This window comes from Thunnus thynnus, chromosome 4, assembly GCF_963924715.1.
Source record: "Thunnus thynnus chromosome 4, fThuThy2.1, whole genome shotgun sequence".
Classification (NCBI taxonomy): domain Eukaryota; kingdom Metazoa; phylum Chordata; class Actinopteri; order Scombriformes; family Scombridae; genus Thunnus; species Thunnus thynnus.
In genome coordinates this window covers 32,217,901-32,230,051 of record NC_089520.1, presented here as the reverse complement: position 1 = coordinate 32,230,051, position 12,151 = coordinate 32,217,901, and positions in this window count along the sequence as shown.

Here is a 12,151-nt window from a genome sequence, read left to right as displayed (position 1 = left end):
ACTGGAAATAAATTCATGCAGCAGAACTAGTGCCAAAACAATTTATCATTAAAAAAAAAAAAAAAGTCAATTAGTTAGTAGGGTTGTTTGAAACTGAATAATTTGAGGACATCATCTTTAGCTCTGGGAACTTGAGATGGACATTTTTCATTATTTAAGGACATTTGTAGATACAAACTGCATTACGAAAGACAAAACGGCAGCTACAATGTATATAACTATATACTTTACTTAAAGTCCAACACATGCAAAAAAGCTTTGCACATATCTACCAGAAATGCTCTTACTGAAGAAGGCACAGATGAAATATGCTGTGGTGAACATGGAGGCAAACACACAAAACCTTGAAAGAACATTCTGATAGATTTGGGTGTGCAAACTCTTATAGTACTTTCTGACATTTTGTAGATCAAACGATAATTGGAAAAATAATTTACATATTTATTTGATTATGAAAATAATCCTTTTCAACCTCACACTGTAACATCACACTTATTTAAATCACAGTCTGCTGCATTCAGAGCTGTACAGTCACTACTGATGACATGTCCTCATTGTTCTACAATTACTCATAAATTGCACATGATGAGTCTGGTCAATATTCTTACTGTAGATTTTACTGTTAAAGGACAAAAAAAGGAATACTGTAGGCTATATTATTTTTCCATTAATTATATTCCCAGCATTGTAGGAATGGCTTTGAAAGAGCATTTAGACCTACAGACAGGTATATCAAAATTTACAGAAATTTTATTTGAATATTTGATCAGTTAGGAGTTGTTAGACATTTTGGAAAATATGCTCATTTGCTGCCTTGCTAAGAGTTAGATGACAGGATTGACACCACTCATGTCTCTTAAATGAATAATGAAGCTACAGCCAGTAGCCGGTTAGCTTAGCATAAAGACTGGAAACAGAAACAGCTTGTCTGGCTCAGTCTCACAGTAACAAAATACACTTAACAACACCTTGCATTAGCACAATACAGTACGTCTAGTTTGTTTAATCACTACTGTAAAAAATAATGGACATAGCAACATAGCTACCATTCATACACCTAGGTTACATGTAAGGCTACATTATTTGTGCTTTAGAATGTAACCGCCATGAAACAATCAGAAAATAATTCATTAATGATAATAAAAAAAATCCGTATCTCAGATTCACTTCTTTGTTCTCGCTACACCGCTGCTTGCTCTCTTCATTCACTCTCTAGCTTGCTCAACCACTGCTGCTCTATCTCTCGTGCTCTCAGCTCGCTCGCGCTCTTTCTGTTTCTCTTTTTTAAAATGAATCGGGAAGCCAACAACAAGTCTGGCTTTACTTTTAACGTTATCAACTGAAGAGAAATGCCCTCCCCTTGTCCTAGTAATGACTTTGTACTCCCTCATGCTACAATGCTACATGTAATGTAAACAGGCTCTCCTAGTCTGAAAGCCATAAATCATTTTTGTAAATGAAATCAATCCGACCTGGTGGAAGGCATTTAGAATAACTATACAGAAATAGCCAATCTTCTCACTGATGGTCTCGTTTACTTATGTAGGTCATATAGAGGCATTAGAGGCATCATGAGACTGTTTCATAACCAATTAAAAGTTCCTTGTAGTAACTTTAACCTTAACATTAACTCTAACTCAAACCTAACCATACCTGATGCTAACCTTAAGCTTAAATTACCGTTTTGAAGCCTTGAGTTTGGCATTTTGTCCATCGCCATTCTGGTTTTTTGGAGCCAGAAGTGAAGAGAGGGTGGAGCTGACCCTAACATTAGCATTAGCTGCTAGCTTAGTAAGCGCAGTGCATTTACAGTCTGAACTGTGATTTTGCTAATGCTAATGCAATTTTTTGCTAGCAAAAAATAGGCTTTAACAAAATGTACTTATTGGAAAAACTGAATAGCTGACTCCTAACGTTCATGAACTGAAAACACACTGAAATAGCGACAGCTATGCCTATAATCTAAACTGGGGTTACGCTATGTAACGTACGTAACCAACGATGTCACCGGGGTAGCAACTTGTCAATCACAAGGTATCCACGACCTAAAGCAAACCCTGCTTTATCATCTATTTTACTCTAAATGGGACCATAATTTACAAAATTAACATAATGCTGTATTAAAGAAGACTTGAAACTAGCGATTGAGACCATAAACACATCAAGAAAATGTTTAATGAGATAATAAATCAATTGAGATCTTGTTGATCTTGTTGTGATCTTTTTGGAGACAGTGGAGTCGCCCCGTGCTGGCTAAAGAATGCAGGTTTAATACACTTCCGCAATGGCTTCACTTTTCAGACCCAGAGCTACCCGCTTGGGTTTTACAAGCGGTTATGTGTCAGTCTTTGGCCAGGCTTCCTGGAGTAGTTTACACAGACATGAGTGTTATATCAATATTCCCATTTTAGCAGTAAAGAATAAGTGCATTTTCCAAAATGTCACACTATTCCTTTAAGTAAATATACAAAATTAAAAAAAAATATTAGAATTCTACAGACTTTTTGGTGGCTAATGTAGAAGAACTCATGACTTATGTATTTATAAAATTCTGGCTTTGACCCTGGCTGCATTCCACTACGGATAACCAACCATACAAATAGAAAGGTGAAAGCTGTTTACTGTCCACAAGTGGAAATATGCTTCATGCAAACCAGCAAAGAAGACAAAGGCACACATGTAACTGCTTCACCTATATATTGAACAATTCAAAATGCATCACATATACTTCTGAAAAAAAAAACATCTAGAGCTGAAGACCATTCATTTTCACCTTTACATAACACACGCTAATGTACTGGCTAATAGGTGAGTCATCTGAACACATGAGGTCACAGAGGGAGACCTCAGATATTGTTTAGTCTTTGTTTTGGTTCCCAACGCCTATTCTGGATATGGTTGAACTGCAGTGCTCACTGTGACTCATGTGGGGCTTTTACCTTTGGGAAGGTGTGAGTGCACTGTTGCAGTGCTGCTTAAGGCTAAAAATGTCCTGAGATACACACACATAGAAATACACACTCCCAAACACAGAAATTGTCCTGAAGATACCGAAAGACACTTATCACCTGTGGCATATTTCACAGACATGTGGAGACAGGCAGAGCTTAGTGGCGGTAATCGCTTCAGTTCCTCTGGTTGTGTCTTGGAAACTATGTTTTTCGTTCAGGACTGCCGAGGAAGAATTTGTGATAAGACAGTCAAGGTCAAGGTGTGCACTTCAGCCACAGACACAGACACACATATATTTGTATTTAATGCACCAATGCATTGGTAAATAAAAACTAATGTATACCCCTAAGTTGGTGCTTATCATCCAGAAAACAATGAATATTATTAGTAGAAATCATCATATATTTTTAAACATTTTAAATGTCCTTATTTCTGCTTACAACTACATTATAGTGCGTTTTAAACCATCTATTGAATGTTTATACAGTGCCAGTCAAACGTTTGGACACACCTTTTGTATACTCCTAACAAATGCTAAATAGGGAACGTATTAATAGTAAAGTGTTACCCAAACATGCATACACACATACAGTTGCCCACATGTAAGGATAAGTGAAAGCCCTTTGGTGTTGTTATTACAGTTAACCATTAGCTGTCAGAGATTCACTCAAACCTGCAGCCACACATCCATTCCCAGTGGCAACAAAAAACAAAAAAATACTGGAGTTGGGTTGTGCAGATCTGTCATCACTGAGAGGTTTTCATAAAGAACATTCAAGCTGCAGTAAGTCAGACTCTCCCTCTGTCCTCACTTTGGAATTAAAGTTCTTGTTTGTCTATCGAGATGTATCCAAAAAGAGTGCAGGCTTAAATAAATCACATAATAGGTGTTTTGGTAAGGCGAAATGCTCTCTCTATCTGTTCTTGCTGAATGTGTGTGTGTTTGTGTGTGTGTGTGTGTGTGTGTGCATGCGTTTGTGTGGGGTAATTATTAGTTTATGTGCTGCTAAGCTCTGGTCCTCTCAGCCCTGCGTCATGCTGCCTCCCTCTGAGAGCCAGTCCTCCAGCTGCTGCCTGCTCTGGGTGAAAGGACCTGATCTGAAAATGAAAGGATGGTTAGCAAGAGGAAGGGGTTGTAAATAAACGGGGGGGGGGGGGGGGTTAGGGTCTGGAGTCTTGTGTGTGTGTGTGCTCATGCAGGCATGCCCGAGTGTCCTGCTGTTCACCTTTCGGAGGAGGAGTGAGGCAGTATCAGTATTGATAGGAGTTGGGTTAAGGCTTTGTGTTGGCTGCCATATGCTCCTCTGAGGGTCAACAAAAAGACAAATAGAGCCATACACTCCCAACACACACACAGATACACACACACACACACAAATACCACAGCTTTGAAGTGGTGACACTGACCGATATGCTGTGTTCAGTTCACTGAGGGCTCATCCCAGTTTAACCCTGCAGGGATGTGAAGGTCTCTAACTGTGAGGTCATATGTTAACCTATTAGCCACATTCTAGTCGTCCACTCTCACCTTTATCGATCTGTGACCACTTCCTGTTGCAGCCACATGTCAAGAACAGAATGAGGGTTACACGCAGAGTCCTAGTTACTGTGCTGTGATATGTGGCTGTACAAAGACACAGTGCTACAGTGGCTATCAGGTACAGATGTTACTGTATACAAAGTATCCATCTCTCTTGTCTCATTGTGCATTGTGTTCTGATGCCAAATTCACACTGAGTTAAAATGTGTGTTTTTTAAAAATCTACACTTACAGCAACTGAAAGGACAGCTTTCCCTGTCTCATTTGGCTGTATTTACTCGCTACCAATTAATTTCATAAAATATAGTATAATGTTGGGGTCAAATTAAAGCAAACCCCAAAAGTAGAAAATGTAGCAGTGGTAAAAGAAATAGTCAAATCTTATACAGCAAATACTACAGCAAAATATCTCCACTAGTACTAAAATTCCTCCATCTTTTTTTCTCTCTCCATATGTAAAATAAAACAGTCAAATGTAAACAGTTGTTAAAGGTTAACGTTGCAAAGAAGAGGCGAGTTGAGAGGAGAGTTTAGTTTTGCTGCTGGTTGAACTTCCTATTTCCAGTTTTGGGATTTTCATACTTTTAGAGCAGCTGGTGTGTGAAAGAAAAGAAAGATAATAGTACAGAATAAAAGAAGGAAAAGATCATATCCATAGCTACAGTATCAAATAACTGCAGTGGGGTAAAACATACAATACTTCCCTGTGAATTGTAAATGTAATATAGTCTCCTTAAAATGGAAATACTTAAACTTGCAGTCACTGACTTCCTGGCCAATTGGGAGCAGTGGAAAAAAGCTGTAAACACATCATTGACATCTTATCACCCATTACGGAAACTGATTTAGCAAACTTGTAAACAAGCAGTTTCCCATTTAAACATGTGGCAGACCAACGGCAATCATTTTGGAGTCCTGTTTCTGAACATCTGATGAATGGAAGTCCAATACTTACTCTCCTTTTAGCTTTGTTTTGCTCTGAAGTAAATATCTGTCACTTTAGTTGCTAAACGCTCTACTATGTTCACCAGCTAGTCACTAACTTTGTCTGTCTGCTTTATGGTGCTGGACAGGAGGTTTTCAGAGCTTTTTTGCAAAAAACAGCTGCCTGTTGCAGCAGAAAGTGATGACAGTGGTGAGAGTGAACTAAAACCGCCAAGTTGCAGGTTGGAAAACTAAAATAATTTGCTGAAAGATGCTGAAAGAACACAGCTCAGAGTCGGTTAAAAAATCTCTGTGGGTTCATCACTATGAACGACCCCCTCAACAAACAATCTTATAACTGCATTATATAGCAGTACCTCTAAATGAAAAATGGTACCTTCCCGTAGTTATTTCAAATCTCTGAGAGGTAGCCTTGTGTTTGTCTAAGTTTGAAAGTTTAAGTCTTGAGTTTATATGACCAATGATGATCTCATCTACATTTTCTTTGTTCTTTAGGGCTTACTGTGTGCTTGTGCATTCATCGGCCATATTTCAGAGCCACTGTATATGCAATCTGGCTTTATTTTGTGATAGAACAAAAATTATTGTCAGCAGTGCTTAAACTTTGAGTGCTTTTGTGATCTCACTACTTTGTGTGCTCAGGTGTGGCTATCCAAAGTATCTGGAGTGTGACAATCGCTGACCTAAATCTCTAACTCTGAAATGTCAAGCAGAATCTAACTAAGGAAACTGACACAGAGCTGTTGGAGAGAGAGAACTGTTGCTAGGGGGGAGAGGGAGTGAAAAGACAGTTGTGAAAAAAGGAAAAGTGAAAGGCTGTGATGACAACACAAATACTGACAACAAAGTCAATGTACACAACAGAACGATTAAGTTTAAAATATGACAACTTTGAAAGAAATTACATGATATGTTTTGAGCAGTTAAGGTGCATCTCTGAACTACTGTGAATTTAAACAGTTCAACAGAGGAACCAAAAAAAAAAAAAAAAAAAATCAAAATGAGTAAAAGTTCCATTAAAGCTCCTTAATCAGTATTTTTAACATTGAACACATAACATTGAATTAAATGATTGGTGATGTGAGAAGAGTCGCTCACAGTGACAAACCTACTGCTGCATAGCTTTTTAGTTGCTTTTATCTAGTCACCTAGTTTTGCTTCAATGGCGCATGTACTGTTTGGTTCAGTGTCGCTAGTCTTATCAATTGTATTTCCAGCAGCTGTTTTTAGAAAAAAGATGCTCTATCAAACCAACAGTAGAACCAATAGCAGAGAGACAAAATTAGCGACTAGCTAGTGAAGAAAGCCAAACACCTAGACCAGCTATAGACCCAGGCATTTTTCTCAGGAGCTGGAGTAAAAATGGAGCTATAAGTAGAATGAATATTAGACTTACCTTTACCACCTTTGATATAGTTGATCATCTTGAGCATGTTGTTGGCATTCAGGGGCAGGGCCTTCAGTGGTTGGCTTCCTACCTCCATGATAGATAAGAGTCTGGTAAAATTTATAATGTGTCCTCTTCCTCTGCACCTATCCCCTGTGGAGTACCACAAGGTTCCATATTTGGCCTTATTTTATTTTCCATTTATATGCTTCCTCTGGGGGTCTATTTTTACAAATTATAATATCTCGTACCATTGCTATGCAGATGACACCCGGCTGTACCTTCTCCTGAATCCTGGTGATCCAAGCTGATTTAGCTCGCTGCTGAGATTGAGAATGTAAAATCCTGGATGGCAAAAAGCTTCCTTCAGCTAAACCAGGATAAAACTGAGGTTCTAGCTTTCAGCCCTTCAGGCTTTTGCAAAACCACAGTAAATATTCTTGAGCCTCTAAAATTGAAAGTTAATTCCCATGCAAGAAATCTCAGCATTATCGTTGATTCTGGTTTAAAATTTGATAAACAAATCAACTCCACTGTCAGCACCAACTTCTTCCATCTTAGATCACTTACAAAACTGGCATAATTTCTTTTCTGTTAAGGATTTGGAGACCATAATACATGTTTTTATTTCTTCATGCATTGATTATTGCACTTCTCTGTATATATGAATCAGTCTGTCAGCTTTATCTCACCTGCAGCTGGTTCAAAAGGCAGCAACATCCTTGGACTTCTCATTGGTACCAAGAAGAGAGACCACATCACTCCTGTAATGGCCTCTCTTCATTGGTTACCATTGAAGTACAGAACTGATTTTAAGATTCTTTCATTTGTTTTAAAAGCACTGCATGGACTGGTACCAGCTTATCTATCTGAACTCCTCACCCCCTCTTCTACCACCAGACCCCTTAGATCTGTTGACCAATCAGTGCTCGTCATTCCACGTTCCCAGTTAAAATCCAGAGGTAATTGGGTATTTTCCGTTGTTGGCCCTAAACTGTGGAATAATTTGTCTCTCAGTATTAGATGTTTTAAAACCTGTCTTAAGACCCATCTCTTTTCTACAGCCTTTAAATAGTCATAATGAAGACATGAATGTTATTTATTTATTGATCTTTTTTTCTCTCTCTATTATTTATTTGTTTTCTGTGTAATGCTGTTGTGTTTTTTGGATTAAATCCCATTTTTATTTATTTTATTCTACACTGTTATTAATTTTCCCCTTGATCCTCATAACTATGTCTGTGTTTTTATTTGACTTTTCCAGTGGCCGGAAACATAATTCCAATGAGCTGATATTTGCTCTGTGTCTGTTAAATATGTTAATAGGTGACTGTTTACATTTTAGCTATAACAAATTTTAAGGTGACATTGCCCAAATTGCCCTTTAGCAATGTGTTTTATACAGTGAAGGAGAATTTCATGTGTAAAATGTATTAAAAAGGTGTTTCCTAAATAGTTTTCAAAATGCCTTTTGAAATGAGTGATTTGGTTGATCTGAAAGTCAGTCAGATCTGTCAACTTTGAAAACAAACCGGATCTTTTCTGTGGGTGTGTGTAAATGTTATGAAGTTGTGTGTGAAAGTAAATACTCCTCACGTGTTATGTTCCTTGTTCCCAAACATTCATTCTAATCATGCAATCTGTGATAGATGAGGAGTATGTCAACATGGACCTTGACATGAGAAATTAGGTTAGACTGGGAGCAGCAGAGTTCACTCTTTCAGTGGGGATGTGATTTACGATCTAAGTATATGTGTGCATGTCACATTGTAAACAGCACTCCAATATGTGACAATGTAAACATTTCCTCATTCTTGAGATATCAAAGGAGCACTGGTCTACCTTTGAGCTGCCCCACCTATGTACAAGGTCATGGCTGAAACGCAAACACGCGTGCATGTGCATTCAGTCACCTATCCACTCATACACCCGCACACACACACACACATGCTCACAAGATTTGGCAACTGCATTCCTGAGAGCCAGTTAAGAGCTGGGATGAAGTTTAGGAGAGAAGATGAGGCATGTGGCTACAGGTAGAGCTGCAGGTCAGAGCTGCTATATTTGCATTGAAACAACAGTGTCTTGGTTTGACTGCACACACCAACACATCTCACAGGTCCTTCCACATGCACAAGACCTTACCGAACCTTAACACTCTGCTGCTGCTGTTACAGCAACAACAATGACAATAATAATAAAGATAATTACTATAAAGATATAAGTAGCCATTAGTCATTATTATAAACATAAAAGCATTCTGTTTGGTTTCTCAAAAATGTGGCTGTTACCAAATTATGTATTCCTCGCTGTTTGCACATCTTTACTGTAATTCCTGACATCCACAATGCACTGCTCCCCCCAAAAAGCATTAATGACCACCATCTCACACGAACACACTGCCTCAGCACACTAACATCAGCCCACCTTTACTGCAATTATTCCAAGTCTGACTATCAGCTATACATGTTTTAGTTAGCAGAAGGAAAGTGTGCTAAGTAGTATAGTAGAAACGAATGAACTAATATGTATGAAAAAATATACAAAAATGCTTAAAACAGAAACTAGTGAGGTATGTTCAGCTCAGCAGGCTAACAGCACTTTAACTTTAAGTAATCTACTGTAGATCAGCTGGGTTTAAAGCCATCATAAGGTTGTGTGAGAATTTGTGTTGTGAAATTTGTGTTGGGTCAGTTTATAACTGCAAGAGCCACCTCTCACCTATTAATACTTAACTTTAAATAAATTCCTGCCATCATGAAAAAACATATAATTAACATTTCAGAGTAATGCTATAAATCACAGCAAAATATAAACATCATAATATTACTATATTATTTGAGATATAGGATGATCTTCCTCTCTCATTGTCATCATAATAATCCCCTTATTGAAATATGACATCAGAGATAGAGAAGTCAGAGATAGAGAAAAGTCATAAATAAGATAAAGAGATACATCATAAAGTTATATAATGCCATTTTACACTCACCAAATAGCACTGAGAAAAGGTTATTTTATTTTATTTATACACCACATTTTATTACAACTTGCAAGTAACATGAACAGAAGAATACAAATATGAAAACATAAAAGTAAAAAAATGCAACAAGAAGATTACAAATGCGCTAACACTGTAATAAATCATATGCTTGTAAAGTAGAAAAGTTAAGTTGACTTTTGAATATGGAGTCTGTTGCATCAGTTGTCAGGTCATCTTATTCTAGGTCTGACTGGAGAGGTCTGACTGGATTGTGTTCAGTGAGCAGATCAGAAATGTACAGAGAAGCCAAACCATGAAGTGCTTTATATACTATTAGTACTAACTGAAGTTGATTCTGGCAGCCAATGGAATGATTTGAGCACCGGGGTCCATATTCTGCATTGCATGTTACGTGTGAGGACTCTGGCTCCTGCAATAAGAATGTTATGGGAAGATTAAACAGATTTTTCATCAAGGCTCAATCATGACTTTTTGCTCCCAAACAGTAAACACCACCACCAAACTTCCTGTGGACTTGTTTATGCATTCAGTCTTAGTACACACATCAGTCAAACCACTGTTTGCCTCTAGCAATATACGCAACAAGTGTGAGCACATTTAATGTGGCTGGATATCCCTGCCTGTTTTTCCTCTCCTGTCCACCACTGTGTGGCTTTATTCATACTTTGAGATCCCATTGACAGACAGCAGAGTCATGATGAGCATGAAGACCCGGATGAGTTAGAGGAGCCAGAGTCCTGAGCCTAGAAGTAGAAGTTCAGTGGTAGGATTTTGAAACATTGAGTGTTTAAGACTGGGTATACTATATATATATGATAAATAAATAGCTGTGCCCTTCCTATCTTTTTAAATGGTCAACCCAAAATCTTATTCATAAGATCAAAAACATCTGACCTACATGCCTACCTGAGTGCCAACAGTATATTACTAAGTGGAGTCTTTGGTCTAGTGAGATAACTGAATGTTTTGACTGTATTGATATAAATACTTCCGCATACCTTCCCTCTAGATTTCATACCTCTGGGTAACCTTTCCCCCTGTATGCACCACATTCCACACATTTTCATTACTACACTGCCATCTTTTGGTTGAGAGTCGGTATTGCCATAGTGGAGTCTGACTATTTGAGTCCTCATTGCACCTGTATCTAGTGTAAAGTGATATTTCATGTAAACTTATAATGGGGGATGTAATCTTCACGCTGCTTTCTGGAAAATGTGTCAGAAGTGAAAAATAACAAATTACATTCACTCAAGCACTGTACTTGAGTGCAATTTTGGGATAGTTTAGATAGCAATACTGTAGATTTTACTCCACTCCATTCACCTGGTAACCAGTTACTTTGCTGATTAGATTTTGCATGCAAAAATGACTCTTATATATGACCTAACTGTAGTTAGACCAAGCATTTACTAGACCAACTACGACATTAAAACAATAATTTAACTCCATGGTACATTCTTCACAATGACAAATTTTACATGTGATACTTAAATTTTGCTGCTATTACTTGCAATACTTAAAATAAAAAAGCAACAAGTATTTTTTAAAGTACAAAGTCCTGCATTCACAGGACTTGAATGACTATTTTTGTCATTTATATTTTGCTCTTAACGAGAGTAGCATTGACTTGTCAATAAAATGATAGACAGAAAATTAATCGGCAGCTATTCTGATAATCAGTCAGTTGTTTTAGGTCATGTTTTACAAAAATTTCATCCTCAAAATGTGAATATTGCTGGTTTCCTTGGTCCTCTACAATTGTAAATGAAATATCTTTGAGTTCGTGGGTTATTGGTTGGACAAAAAAAGACTCCTGGAAACTGTGATAACATTATTTGCAGCCCTAATTTGAACAATTTATAATAATTATAGTACTTTATAATTTATTGACAGTTGTCTCATGAGAATAAAAAACTAACTGGTGGTAATATGGCAACCTGTAACTAAAAACCAAACCAATCTAAATACTCTGTTTTCTCACATAAAGCTGTTCAATAAATTAGCAAGTCATGCATTCCTCTCTGTTCACACATTTTTACAATCATCCTTGCAATCCTTACATAACCTCCCATACACAAACACATACACATTTACAGTCCCTCTTACAAGCCAAACTATCACACCACCAGTGGTTGAAAGTAACTAAGTACATTTTAGTCAAATACTGTACTTAGGTATTGTTTTTCATGCAGGACTTTTACTTGTAATGGAGTATTTTTACATTGCTGTATTGGTACTTTTACTTAAGTAAAGTATCTGAAAGCTTTTTCCACCAATGCACACCACCTAATCAACTTCAGACTGCAGTTATTTTATGTCT